Source organism: Octopus sinensis, linkage group LG4 (genome assembly GCF_006345805.1).
Source record: "Octopus sinensis linkage group LG4, ASM634580v1, whole genome shotgun sequence".
NCBI lineage: Eukaryota > Metazoa > Mollusca > Cephalopoda > Octopoda > Octopodidae > Octopus > Octopus sinensis.
In genome coordinates, this window is record NC_043000.1 from 33384495 (window position 1) to 33396994 (window position 12500).

The window sequence follows — 12500 nt, forward strand, 5'->3', positions numbered from 1 at the left end:
CACCCTTCTATTTGCCGACGATATCAAACTGGTCGCTCCTCGCGGTAATATAGAGGATCTTCGTCGATGCCTCCACCAAATTTGGAAGTGGTCTAACGATTGGGACCTGTGTCTGAACGTGTCAAAGTGCTGTCATCTGCCTGTCGGCTCTACTCCTGCAACTCAACTTGATTTCGAGCCGGGTCGTCTGCTGCTGGAGAGGACCGATCAGGTAAAGGACCTGGGTATCTTGGTGGATTCCTCCTTTTCGCCTTCGGCCCAGTGCGTCCATGCTGCCAACAAAGCACGCGGAATTCTGTTCTTGATTCGACGGTCATTCGGAATGATCACAGCAGCCATATTCCTACCACTCTATGTCACGCTGGTGAGACCCATATTGGAGTATGGGATTCAAGCCTCTTCTCCTTATCTCCTCAAAGACATACAGCATCTCGAAAGAGTCCAGAAGCTGGCTACCCGCATGGTTCATGGTCTCAAAAATTTGTCCTACGAAGAAAGGCTGAGGACGCTCGACTTTTATTCTCTTGAAAAACGCCGCCGCCGTGGTGATCTCATTCTCGCCCACAACATCATAAGCGGAAAGTGTAACCTCTCGAAAGAGCTGTTCTTCACTCCTGCTCCAGAGCGTCGGCTGCGGGGTCATTCCGAAAAGCTCTACCTGCGACGATTTCATCTCAATCGAAGGAGAGGAGCTTTCTCCGTCCGGGTTGCGGATCCGTGGAACAAGCTGCCAGACGAGATGGTGAAGATGCCGACGACCGCTTTGTTCAAAGCCTCCCTGGACCTCAAGTGGCCTGAACTCTTTACATGAACACCACCCTGTACTTAACTCCATGTCCCCCTACATGGCCTTGCTATTTGCTTTTGAGCCAAAATAACTAACTAACTAACTAAATGGAGCGAGTGGTATAAAATCTCATTTTTTACTGTACGAATAGTAGATGATGTGGATATCATGATGTGGTGTCACAGCACCAAATATAAATTGAGAGAATGTTATGGCATCTCGCTTTCGAAAGTGCGATGCATAAATAGAGGATCATTACATCCTGGGTTTCTCAGTACGAAATACCAATAGAGTAAACGTTTTTACATCCTGGTGTCCAGGGAACCGAACATTAATCTACTGAGTGTTGCAACATCTCGCTTTTCAATGTTCGAAAGATAAATCACGTGCGTTATACCTACTTGGCTTTACGAGTATGAAAAATATATGGAATGATTGTTACGACGTACAGCTGTCCACAGTATTCAATTTAAATGGAGTGTGTCTATTAACATCTCAGTTTTCGCAATATCAAATATAAGTGGTGTGAGTGTTATAACATCTTGTTTATCACAACACCAAAAGAATAGGGATTGTGTTTCATAACGATTGTTTTTTCACAGTAACAAATGTATAGAGAGTTATATATATATCCTCTTGCTTATCATTGGACCGAATGTGCATGTTGTGAGTGTTAGAACGACTTGTTCTTCAGTATGAAATGTTAATGGAGTGAGCTATTATCTATTGACTTTTACACTATCATGTGGAGGCGCAATGGCCCAGTGGTTAGGGCAGCTGACTCGCGGTCGGAGGATCGCGGTTTCGATTCCAAGACCGGGCATTGTGAGTTTTATTGAGCGAAAACACCTAAAAGCTCCACGAGGCTCCGGCAGGGGGTAGTGGTGAACCCTGCTGTACTCTTTCACCACAACTTTCTCTCGCTCTTTCTTCCTGTTTCTCTTGTACCTGTATTTCAAAGGGCCAGCCTTGTCACACTCTGTGTCACGCTGAATCTCCTCGAGAACTACGTTAAGGGTACACGTGTCTGTGGAGTGCTCAGCCACTTGCACGTTAATATCACGAACAAGCTGTTCTGTTGATCGTATCAGCTGGGACCCTCATCGTCGCAACCGACGGAGTGCTAAAGAAGAACACTATCATATTCATAGAGTGAGTGTGAGAACGCTGTGGTTATCACAGAACGAAATGTGTCTGGAGTGAGAGCTCAAACGTTCCAAATGTGTGCCGAGTGACAGTTGTGTAACCTTATTACAGTCCCACATAAGTATCGAATGCGATTTAGAACTGTTTTGTTGTCACGATATCAATTGTTGACTTTGCCTGCTTATATATCACTCTGGCGGCATCCACATCATTCTCAAAACCCCACAGACATATGAGAATGTTTGAATTCGGCTGCAAGAACACAGTTTTAGGGACAATAATTACGAACGGCTATTGTGGCCAAACCCGACTGTCTCTTGATACAAACGGTGACCGTTGTCCACAAAACATGATGTGAGAAATGTTTATACAGGACCCCATTGGGAAATAACAAGCACAGCGAACTTTGGCCAGTTGAAACATCAACAACATTCTGTTTCCACCGTCAAGGCGGCGAGTTGGCGGAATCGTTAGCATTCCGGACAAAATACTTAACAACATTTCGTCCGTCCTAATGTTCAGAGTTCAAATTCCGCCGAGGTCGACTTTGCCTTTCATCCTTTCGGGGCCGATAAAATAAGTACCAGTTACTTACTGGTGTCGATGTAATCGCCTTCCCCCTCCTCCAAAATTGCTGGCCTTGTGCCAAATATTGAAACTGATATTACTCCATCGTTTCTGACACAAATTAAGTTAAAAAAATATGTCCCGATGAAAAAAAAAAGAAAAAACATCAGCATCCCTGGTGGGATTCGAACCCACGGCCTCTGGATTAGAAGTCCAGCGCGCTATCCACTGCGCTACAGGGACAACAACGTTTCGCCATTCCTAAACTAAATATACATTATTATGTAAGCGAGTGATACTTTACGTAATCAATCAAAAACTTTATTTGGTGACGGTTAACTTTTAATTGTTCTAAGTTTGTTTTGATTCCGTTTGATTGCAGACTAATTAAAAGTCCGATGGGAAGGGCATCATTGAATCTAATTAAAATTCATGTGTACAAGTGAGAAAACATAACTGTCAGTCATTCACCATCCTCTAATGGCGCAAAAAGAAATCATGATAAAAAACAAAAAAGTAAGTAAAAAAGTATAGGAATTAGATACACGATCTCTGGATTAGAAATGTGGAGCACCGAGGCTGTGCTCTAAGAACTGCACTATCTGGCTGCTGCTGCTGCTGCTGTTGAGCGTTTGAGCGTTGAGCGTAGCGGTCTTCGTCCAGTGGGAGAAGTCCGAAACGTGGTCCTTTGCTATTCGTAAGACCCGCAGAAGAGAAAGCAGGTCAACCCCCGACACCGAAAGCATCGACGCATGGATGAATGCGCATCCAGGCTCAGCGGTTGCGTAGGAAGTCGGGGACAAGAAACAGGAAGAAAGAGGGAGAGAAAGTTGGAGCGAAAGAGTACAACAGAGGTCGCTCCCCCCCCGTGCCGGAGGCTCGTGGAGCTTTAGGTGTTTTCGCTCAATAAACACACACACAACACCCGGTCTGGGAATCGAAACCGCGATCCTCCGACCGCGAATCCGCTGCCCAAACCATTGGGCCATTGCGCCTCCACTGCTGTTGCTGTTGCAGGGTCATATATTGCTGGTTGTCTCTCATGAGATTTCAGAAGACAAATCTACAGGGAAGGACGTTTATGTTTAACAAAACAATGTAAGTGTAAGAAAATTACTATTTTAAAATCTCACGACGTGGGATATTTACTTTGGTGTAAAGATTGTTTGCCAACATAACTGGCAGTCCTGGTTTAGGACGAATGTTGCTGTAATTTAGCCCCAGGAGACATCGTCTCCAGCTGGCTATACGACACGATCTGTGTCCTTATATTTTCGAACAAGGGAATCTAGTACCCCCAATCAGCTTAAAATAACCCTGAAATCACAGATATTGTTTTGAGTTGAGTGGGGGTGCTAGATTTACTTGTTCGAAAATATAAGGACACAGATCGTGTCGTATAGCCAGCTGGAGAAGATGTCTCCAGGGGCTAAATTACAGCAATATTAGTCCTAAACCGGGACTGCCATGTTATGTTAGCAAACAATCTTTACTACAATGTAAGTGCTGTCAGTGAGAATTGAAACTGGAACGTTGGTTTATTGAGTACTGTGTCACAACAATGTCTCTCACTAAATAAAAACAACGAAAAAAACAAAACAAAACAAAATTTTCGGTTGTATTACTGGTATTAGTTTTAATGTTACATTCAAGAAGATAAAGTGGGAACTGAATTTAACACACATTTGTCTATAGAGGTACACACACACACACACACACACACACACACACACACACACACACACACACACACACACACAAACACACACAAACACACACACAAACACACACACACACACACACACACACACACAAACACACACACAAACACACACACACACACACACACACACACACACACCTATATATATATATATATATATAGATAGATAGATACGTATACTTTCGCAGTCATTCTTGCCTCAGTTTCTCTCAGCCGGTCTGTGATCAGTAGTGACATGTGCTTATTTAATTAATAGTATAAACAGCAATGGCGTTAATTACACAAGTTAATCACCACCAGCCAATTAAACTCAAGATGTAACAAGACACCATTTACAAACCTTATTCTTTCAACAATTACCGCCATATTGGTATTTAATGAACCAGCTTTCGACAGTGGAGATTGTGTTTACTTTTATCCAAACCAACAGACATTTTAATTAGCATACACAGATACATACACACATGCACATATACACCCACACACACATATATGATACATACAAGGCGGCGAGCTGGCAGAATCGTTAGCACGACGGGCGATATGCTTTGCAGTATTTCGTTTGCCGCTACGTTCTGAGTTCAAATTCCGCCGAGGTCGACTTTGCCTTTCATCCTTTCGGAGTCGATTAAATAAGTACCAGTTACGCACTGGGGTCGATATAATCAACTTAATCCGTTTTTCTGTCCTTGTTTGTCCCTTCTGTGTTTAGCTCCTTGTGGGCAATAAAGAAACATATATAATACATACATACATACATACATACATACATACATACATACATACATACATACATACAATAAGTTGTTTGCATAGAATGAACGGAAGCACTGCGTTCATTGAAACTTGCCGTAACGCGAGTTTCCGAAACACGAGGCGTTTTTTCCTGTCGATTTATGTCTTCATTGACTTTTACGTAACATGGAAGTTAATTATTTTGAATGTCTAATATATGTCTTCGACGCTGTAATCGCTTTCGTTTCAATAAGCGATCTCGGATCAATTCATTTGCCAGACAAATACATCTGCAAAACTTCAAGTAGCTCATCTCTGACTCCTCTTTGTCATTCAACGATATTTCTCTCTCGCTGCAATTATTTATTTTTATTCATTTTTACTGATCCTCGCAACAAATTGGTGCAGATATGGCTGTGTGGTAATAACTCTTCTTCTCAACCACATGGCACCTTGGGCAAGTGTTTTCTTCTATAGCTTCGGGCCGATCAAAGTTTTTGTGAGTGGATTTGGTAGGCGGAGTCTGAAAGAAGCCAGGAAAGCACTCAGCATAAAAAAAGACTGTGCATGGGTATGTTGCTCGGAAGCTTGAAGGAGACAGTAGAATTGACACGAAGCGCAGCCTTTCTTGGACACATTACATCACACTCTGAGGGCTATGCGTTTGCAATCCAGGAACAGGAGATTGCCACAAAGTACCAGGTGAACAAAAGAGACAGTGACGCTCTTGTAATCCCAAGGTGCAACCGCATGTGGAGGCTATGTCATGTTTCTGTGGAACACATCACCCATGTGATTAGCAGCTGTCTTAAAATGTCATCAAGGTACGACCTCCATTTACAGTGTCATCCCCAGAAAAGACTGTCCCGAAGTAAACTTAGAAAATCCCTCTGTTATGGGATACGTTCATAAACCCCAGCTCAAGGAATGCTGGTGGAATATTCCCATCAAGACTTCTGGTCAGATATTGTTGTTTGGGACAGAGGGGCAAAGGTGTGTACCATCATAGAGGTCAGCTGCCCTGTAGATATGAATATCTCTTTGAAAATCAAAGAAAAAGAGGATATCTATGGACTTCGAAACCTCCAGCTTCTATATCCAGACTATGAATTCATATTCATACCAATAATAATTGGAGCACAAGGCTTTGTTAGTAAATGCATAAACAACAATCTGGATAAACTGGGATTTTCAGAAAGAGAAATTGATCGGCTGATTCGTACATTACAAGAGCAATCTGTGAGTGGAACAGTAAAACTATTCAAGACTTTTCTCAAGTTCCGAATGTGAACTACACCTCAGTGGAAGATTTATAATAATTAAAAAATAGAAGCGACATACATACATACATACATATATACATACATACATACATACATACATACATACATACATACATACATACATACATACATACATACGTGTGTGTGTACGTGTGTGCGTGTGTCTTTATGTCTGTGTTTGTCTCCCCCGCCAGCGCTTGAGAACCAGTGTTGGTGTGTTTTCGTGCAGTAGCAGTTCAGCAAAAGAGATCGATAGAACAAGTACCAGGTTTAAAAAAATTAAGTCCTGAGGTCGATTCAGTCGACTGGAAATTCTTCAAAGCGATGCCCCAGCATGGCCGCAGTCTACTGACCGAATCAAATAAAAGATAGAATTATCCGCACGCTGCGTATATTTATGTAGAAATAAAAGTGACGGAAGCCTTGGTCAGAGTTAATTGATCTGAGCCCGAATTGGAATGGTTAACCTTTCAGCTTTTTAGTTACGCTTTCATTTTGATTTAAAAGATATTGGACATAACTTCGAGTGAGAACCTCAGCGAATCCCTGTGGCGCAGCGGATAGCGCACTGGACTTGTAATCCAGAGGCCGTGCGTTCGAATTGCACCAGGGATAGTTTGAAATTCCAGCTCTTTTGTTTTTATTGGACATAACTTCGTGTGAGAAGCTCAGCGAATCCCTGTGGTGCAGCGGATGGCGCACTAGACTGCTAATCCAGAGGATGTAGGTTCGACTCACATCAGGGGTAGATTCTAGCTCCAGTTCTTTTGTTTTTTTTCTTCTTTTTTTTAACGAACAACTTGAAGAATGAAATGATCGGGTGTTTTAGACCGTTGCTATATTTTTTCTTTCGCCACGATTTACTTTTCTAGTTTTTATCAACCACCGTGATGTATGGGAAATCTATCGCTGAAATATGTACTAGAGAAAATAAGTGTCGTAATCTGGATTCATGAGACATGAGTTCAAATTCGTTGCAATTAATTTTGCACTGTTTAGATATTCATACGCTACAAATGATCCCGATATCAGGAACAATGATAACCTACAAGCCTTTTTCAAGATTTAAAAGATGGCGATCAAATCACGTTACTTTCCTTCACAACCTTGCCACCAAGGCGGTGGCAGGTCAAAATTTAATCCAAACTAAAAAGAGAAAGAGAACGCGCGCGCGCACACACGCACACACATAGAGTTTTTAATGCAAGATGGAATGAACATGCTTTAATGCAAATCTCAACAATTGTTTCTATGCTGAGTTTTCATATTACACATATAATATAAGTATTTTATAAACATGATCCAGCAATAGCACGTCATCAGATGAGTGTACTGTATATTAATTGAAATTCATTGGGGATATGGTACTGTGTTGTAATGTGAAACGTTTTCCTCTTCGCTTCTTTGGATATGTGGATCTATATTTACGGTCAGCACCGGATAGACACACGAATGTGGAGAGGAAACTTTGGAGAATTATTGACGTTCTTGTGACAAATTAAGGACGTGGAAAGGAGAAAAGTGGGGTAAATTGGGCGGGTTTATGTGGAAGAGAGGAACAATGTGCTTGTGTAAAAGGATTAGTTGTCGTTGTATTAGCAGTTGAAGAACGAGGATTAACAGCTAAACATGTGTTTAACCATATAATCCTGTCTTTATTTAAGGGGTAGTGGTGGAATATTGGAAAATGCAAAACTGGGAGCATTATGGGGGGAATATATGAGACGGATAATCTTGGACAGAAGATATCTTGAATAGAATTGTCTGGAGTGGGTAGGTGCTTGCGGTTGGCTGGTTCTGTAACAAAGGTAACATCAATGACGACAGCAATAACAATGACAGCATTAACAACAACGATGGCGACGACGACGACGACGTGAACGACAACATAGCAACAATTAAAACAACAACAACAACAACCAAAATAATAACAATGAAAACGACTATGACATCAGCAGCAGCACTGGTGGCGCAATGGCCCAGTGGTTAGGGCAGCAGACTCGCGGTCGGAGGATGGCGGTTTCGATTCCCAGACCGCGTGTTGTGTGTGTTTATTGAGCGAAAACACCTAAAGCTCCATGAAGCTCCTGCAGGGAATGGTGGCGACCCCTGTTGTACTCTTTCGCTTCAACTTTCTCTCACTCTTTCTTCCTGTTTCTTTTCCCCGACTTCCTATGCAACCGCTGAGCCTGGATGCGCATTCATCCATCCGTCGATGCTCTCGGTGTCGGTGGGGTTGACCTGCTTTTTCTTCTGCGGGTCTTACGAATAGCAAAGGACCACGTTTCGGACGTCTCCCACTACAGAGGCGCGATCTTGCGAGCTCTGGGACGAAGACCGCTACGCTCAAGAGCAGCAGCAGCAACAGCAGCAGCAACAGCAGCAGCAGCAGCAAAAGCAACAGCAACAATAAGAACAACGTGACAGAAAGACTGAAGCGTTCGAATGTGTTTCTGTAAATTCGGTAAAAGGTTGGCAAATATTGTAAAGTTTAATAATTTCGGTTGATAAGGAATAACAGATTCCATACAAGAACATCGCAGTTATTTTGTGGATAGAATCACATAAATGAGATTTATGTTATGAAAATTAAACTCATTAATTCCATATTTAATTAATTAAAAAAAATGATCTCGTTTCTGAAAGGATTCCGTTCACCTTTTGTTCGGAGATGCTTTCTTATTTTCGCTAATTATGACAACTAGAACTTAAATACAAAATTAATTAATCAGCTTCGTCTGCTCTTGACAGATAATCACTTGTTGGTACTGGGTGTAGCAGCAGCAGCAGCAGCAGCAGCAGTAGTAGTAGTAGTAGTAGTAGTAGTAGAAGCAGCAGCAGTTGTTTTTGTTGTGATGTGACAGCGGTGGTCTTTTATTGTGGTGATTGTGTGTTTGTGTGTTAGGTTACAAGATCAGTTGCCAGTTGTTGAGACTCTCATATTTATGTGAGTTGTGTAGATTAAGTGTTGTGTGGGTTGAGGTGCTGAAGCAAACCGCTTTTGCTTAGGATATGAACCGCGACGAACAAGGTTGCGTTTAGCAGGATTTTGTTTTGCAGAGTCTTGTCTAGTTGGGTTGTTGAGTCTTGTCTAGTTGGGTTGCCCTAGCTTAACAAGGTTGTGTCTTCCTGGGTTGTTCAGAGCAGGGTTATTATTTTTTTTACTATTAATAAAGTTATGACCCTCTTATTGTTTTTTTATGTTTTATTTTTGTTGTTCTCTGTCACACTTTGCGCTCCAGTTATTATTGTGGCTTTCATAACCGTCCTACCGCCTGATTGTTTCAATTTCTAAGACTTTTTTTTTATCTCGACATTTTTTTGATTTTTTCTTCCAAGCAATGCTTTGCTCTGAAAGGATTTAAACATCTTTCGGAAGGCAGCGATTTTTGCGGAAATGTCTTTTGTAAATTAAAGATGGAGCGAAACAATAAGAATTAATAATGATTTCAAATTTTGGCACAAGGCCAACAACTTCGTGGGGAGTGAACAAGTCGATTACATCGACCCCAGTTTTCAGCTTGTACATAGAGCCCGAAAGGATGAAAGCAAAGTCAATCCCGGCGGCATTTGAGCACAAAACGAAATGCTGATAAGCTTTCTGCCTGCTGTGCTAACCATTCTGCCGGTTCGCCTTAAAGAATTAATATTGATCGACGACGAATATTATTTGCTCAATGGTAACAAGTGCAGATAACTTCAGATTGTTTATTCTTGTTAGCGATGTATCATAGATGTGTGTTCGGGCATGCGCACGCATATATATACATACATGCATACACACTCATACGTACGTATGTATGTATGTATGTATGTATGTATGTATGTATGTATGTATGTATGTATGTATGTATGTATGTATGTCAGCGTTCTTTACCAAAATATTTGTGACAGAATCTGTAGGTTTATACTCAAGTGTATATTTGCTAATATTGAAAGAGCAATTTAGCCTCAACGTATCTAACCAGGTGTGACAGGTGTAACAGGTGAATTACTAGAATTGACTACGGCTGCTTCTCGGGTCTATGGTGTCTCATATCGAGTCTATATGGCCTCAGTATTTAAGTAATGATACGTCCATGCTGGAATAACGACACAGCCAACTTGCAGCTCTTTTTCATATATATATATAAACAATAGAAAAATAACCTGTGGAAACATTATCTTGGCGAGAAGGCCGCTACGAGCAGCAGGAACTAATGCACAGACCTAGCAATACATTAATACACAGCTAGCACCGAATTGCACACATCCTATTTAACAGCAAATTAAGGAACAGAGAACAAGATGTGAAGCTCCGTTTGGCCTAAGCAGTTATTCAGTATATTGTGGAGGCGCAATGGCCCAGTGGTTAGGGCAGCGGACTCGCGGTCGTAGGATCGCGGTTTCGATTTCCAGACCGGGCATTGTGAGTGTTTATTGAGTGAAAACACCTAAAGCTCCATGAGGCTCCGGCAGGGATGGTGGTGATCCCTGCTGTACTCTTTCACCACAACTTTCTCTCACTCTTACTTCCTGTTTCTGTTGTACCTGTATTTCAAAGGGCCGGCCTTGTCACGCTCTGTGTCACGCTGAATATCCCCGAGAACTACGTTAAGGGTACACGTGTCTGTGGAATGCTCAGCCACTTACACGTTAATTTCACGAGCAGGTTGTTCCGTTGATCGGATCAATCGGAACCCTCGTCGTCGTAACCGACGGAGTGCTTCCATCATATTCAGTATAACTGCAATGTCATGATAAACAAACGTTTACACCAAATTCTTTAACTACACAGACTTCTAATAAAAATATCGCTATGATCTCTTAGAGTAATAAGAGAAATTTGAAAAGTACATAAAACTTCATCGGCTCCAGCTCGTATCCGAACGCTGGGTTCGTCAGTTTCCATCCAGTTTTCTCGGCTGATCTTTGTGCCGAAAGTGATTTTTAGAGTCCAAGTCAGTGTTGAAAAAGTCGTGGGCAGAACTTACACAGGATGGTCGGTGCAGGTCGAGGATGTTGAAGACGCTCTTTTCTTCTGGCGAGCTGGCAGAAACGTTAGCACGGTGGGCGAAATGCGTAGCCGTATTTCGTCTGCCGTTACGTTGTGAGTTCAAATTCCGCCGAGGTCGACTTTGCCTTACATCCTTTCGGGGTCGATAAATTAAGTACCAGTTACGTACTGGGGTCGATATAATCGACTTAATCTGTTTGTCTGTACTTGTTTGTCCTCTCTGTGTTTAGCCCCTTGCGGGCAGTAAAGAAATAGCTCTTTTCTTCTGCATTTTGCCTCCTCATTCTTTTGTCTGTCCTGCTCGAAGTAGCTGACTCCATTGGGGATAGCAGTCCTCCATGTTATCCTATCCATGGCAATCTGTTCCAATGAGGATAGCTTGATGTTAGTTTGAGCCAGAGTCCGTTTGAGATGGTCTTTAAAACGCAATTTCAGACCTCCTATGGATCTTGTTCCGATTGCAAGTTCTCCGTAGAGCATGCTCCTTCGGAGACGAGAGGGCTCTATACGCTGGTGAAGTATGGTGGCTTCGACACTTGGTAGTGCAGCAATACAAGGCGCTTGAAGTCACGGCGGTAAAACGTCCAAGTCGCACAAGCGTAGAGTTGATAGGACAATGGCACAGAAAACCATGATCTTTGTCCGGATGGTCAGCACATGATTGAAGAATACACCTTGGCTGAAATTTAAAGTGTACATAAAGGGAGTTAATACTGCTGAAAAAAATCAGAGTTATGCCCCTTAGCCATTACGACAACTTTCAATTAACACGTTGTCATAAAAGGAAACCAAATGAACTTTTTCTTCTATAGGCACAAGGCTTGAAATTTTAGGGCAGAAGCACGTCGATAACATCGACCCCTGTGCTCAACTGGCACTTATTTTATCGACCCTTAAAGGATGAAATTCATCAGTGGAATTTCGACTCAGAATGTAAAGCCGGAAGAAATACCGCTAAGCATTTTGTCCGGTGTGCTAACGATCCTGCTAGCTCGCCGCCTTAACAACAACAACAACAATGATGAGGATAATGACAATGCCTGAAAATAAAACAATGCCCGAGCAACTACTTTTAAGAGCTGCCTTAAACCGCAGGTGCTTTATTTTCAGAATTCGTATACGGATCAAACTGATAATGGAAGAAGTAATATTTTCTTGAGAAATACACAATGTAACAATAATTTCTACAGATATACAGTACAACATAACAACGGACACCTACAAACTTACGGCACCATGATACATGGAACCGAAGTTTAAATG

The 12500-nt window shown here is 42.0% G+C and overlaps 2 non-coding genes across 2 annotated transcripts; one reads left to right on the forward strand and one right to left on the reverse strand.

The window, feature by feature from the left end:
• Positions 1 to 2670: 2670 nt before the first annotated feature.
• Positions 2671 to 2743, reverse strand: Trnar-ucu. Its single transcript has one exon. It is a non-coding gene; the product is annotated as a tRNA-Arg (tRNA).
• Positions 2744 to 6783: 4040 nt separating this feature from the next.
• On the forward strand, positions 6784 to 6856 carry Trnat-ugu. The gene has a single exon. It is a non-coding gene; the product is annotated as a tRNA-Thr (tRNA).
• The last annotated feature ends 5644 nt before the right edge of the window (positions 6857 to 12500 follow it).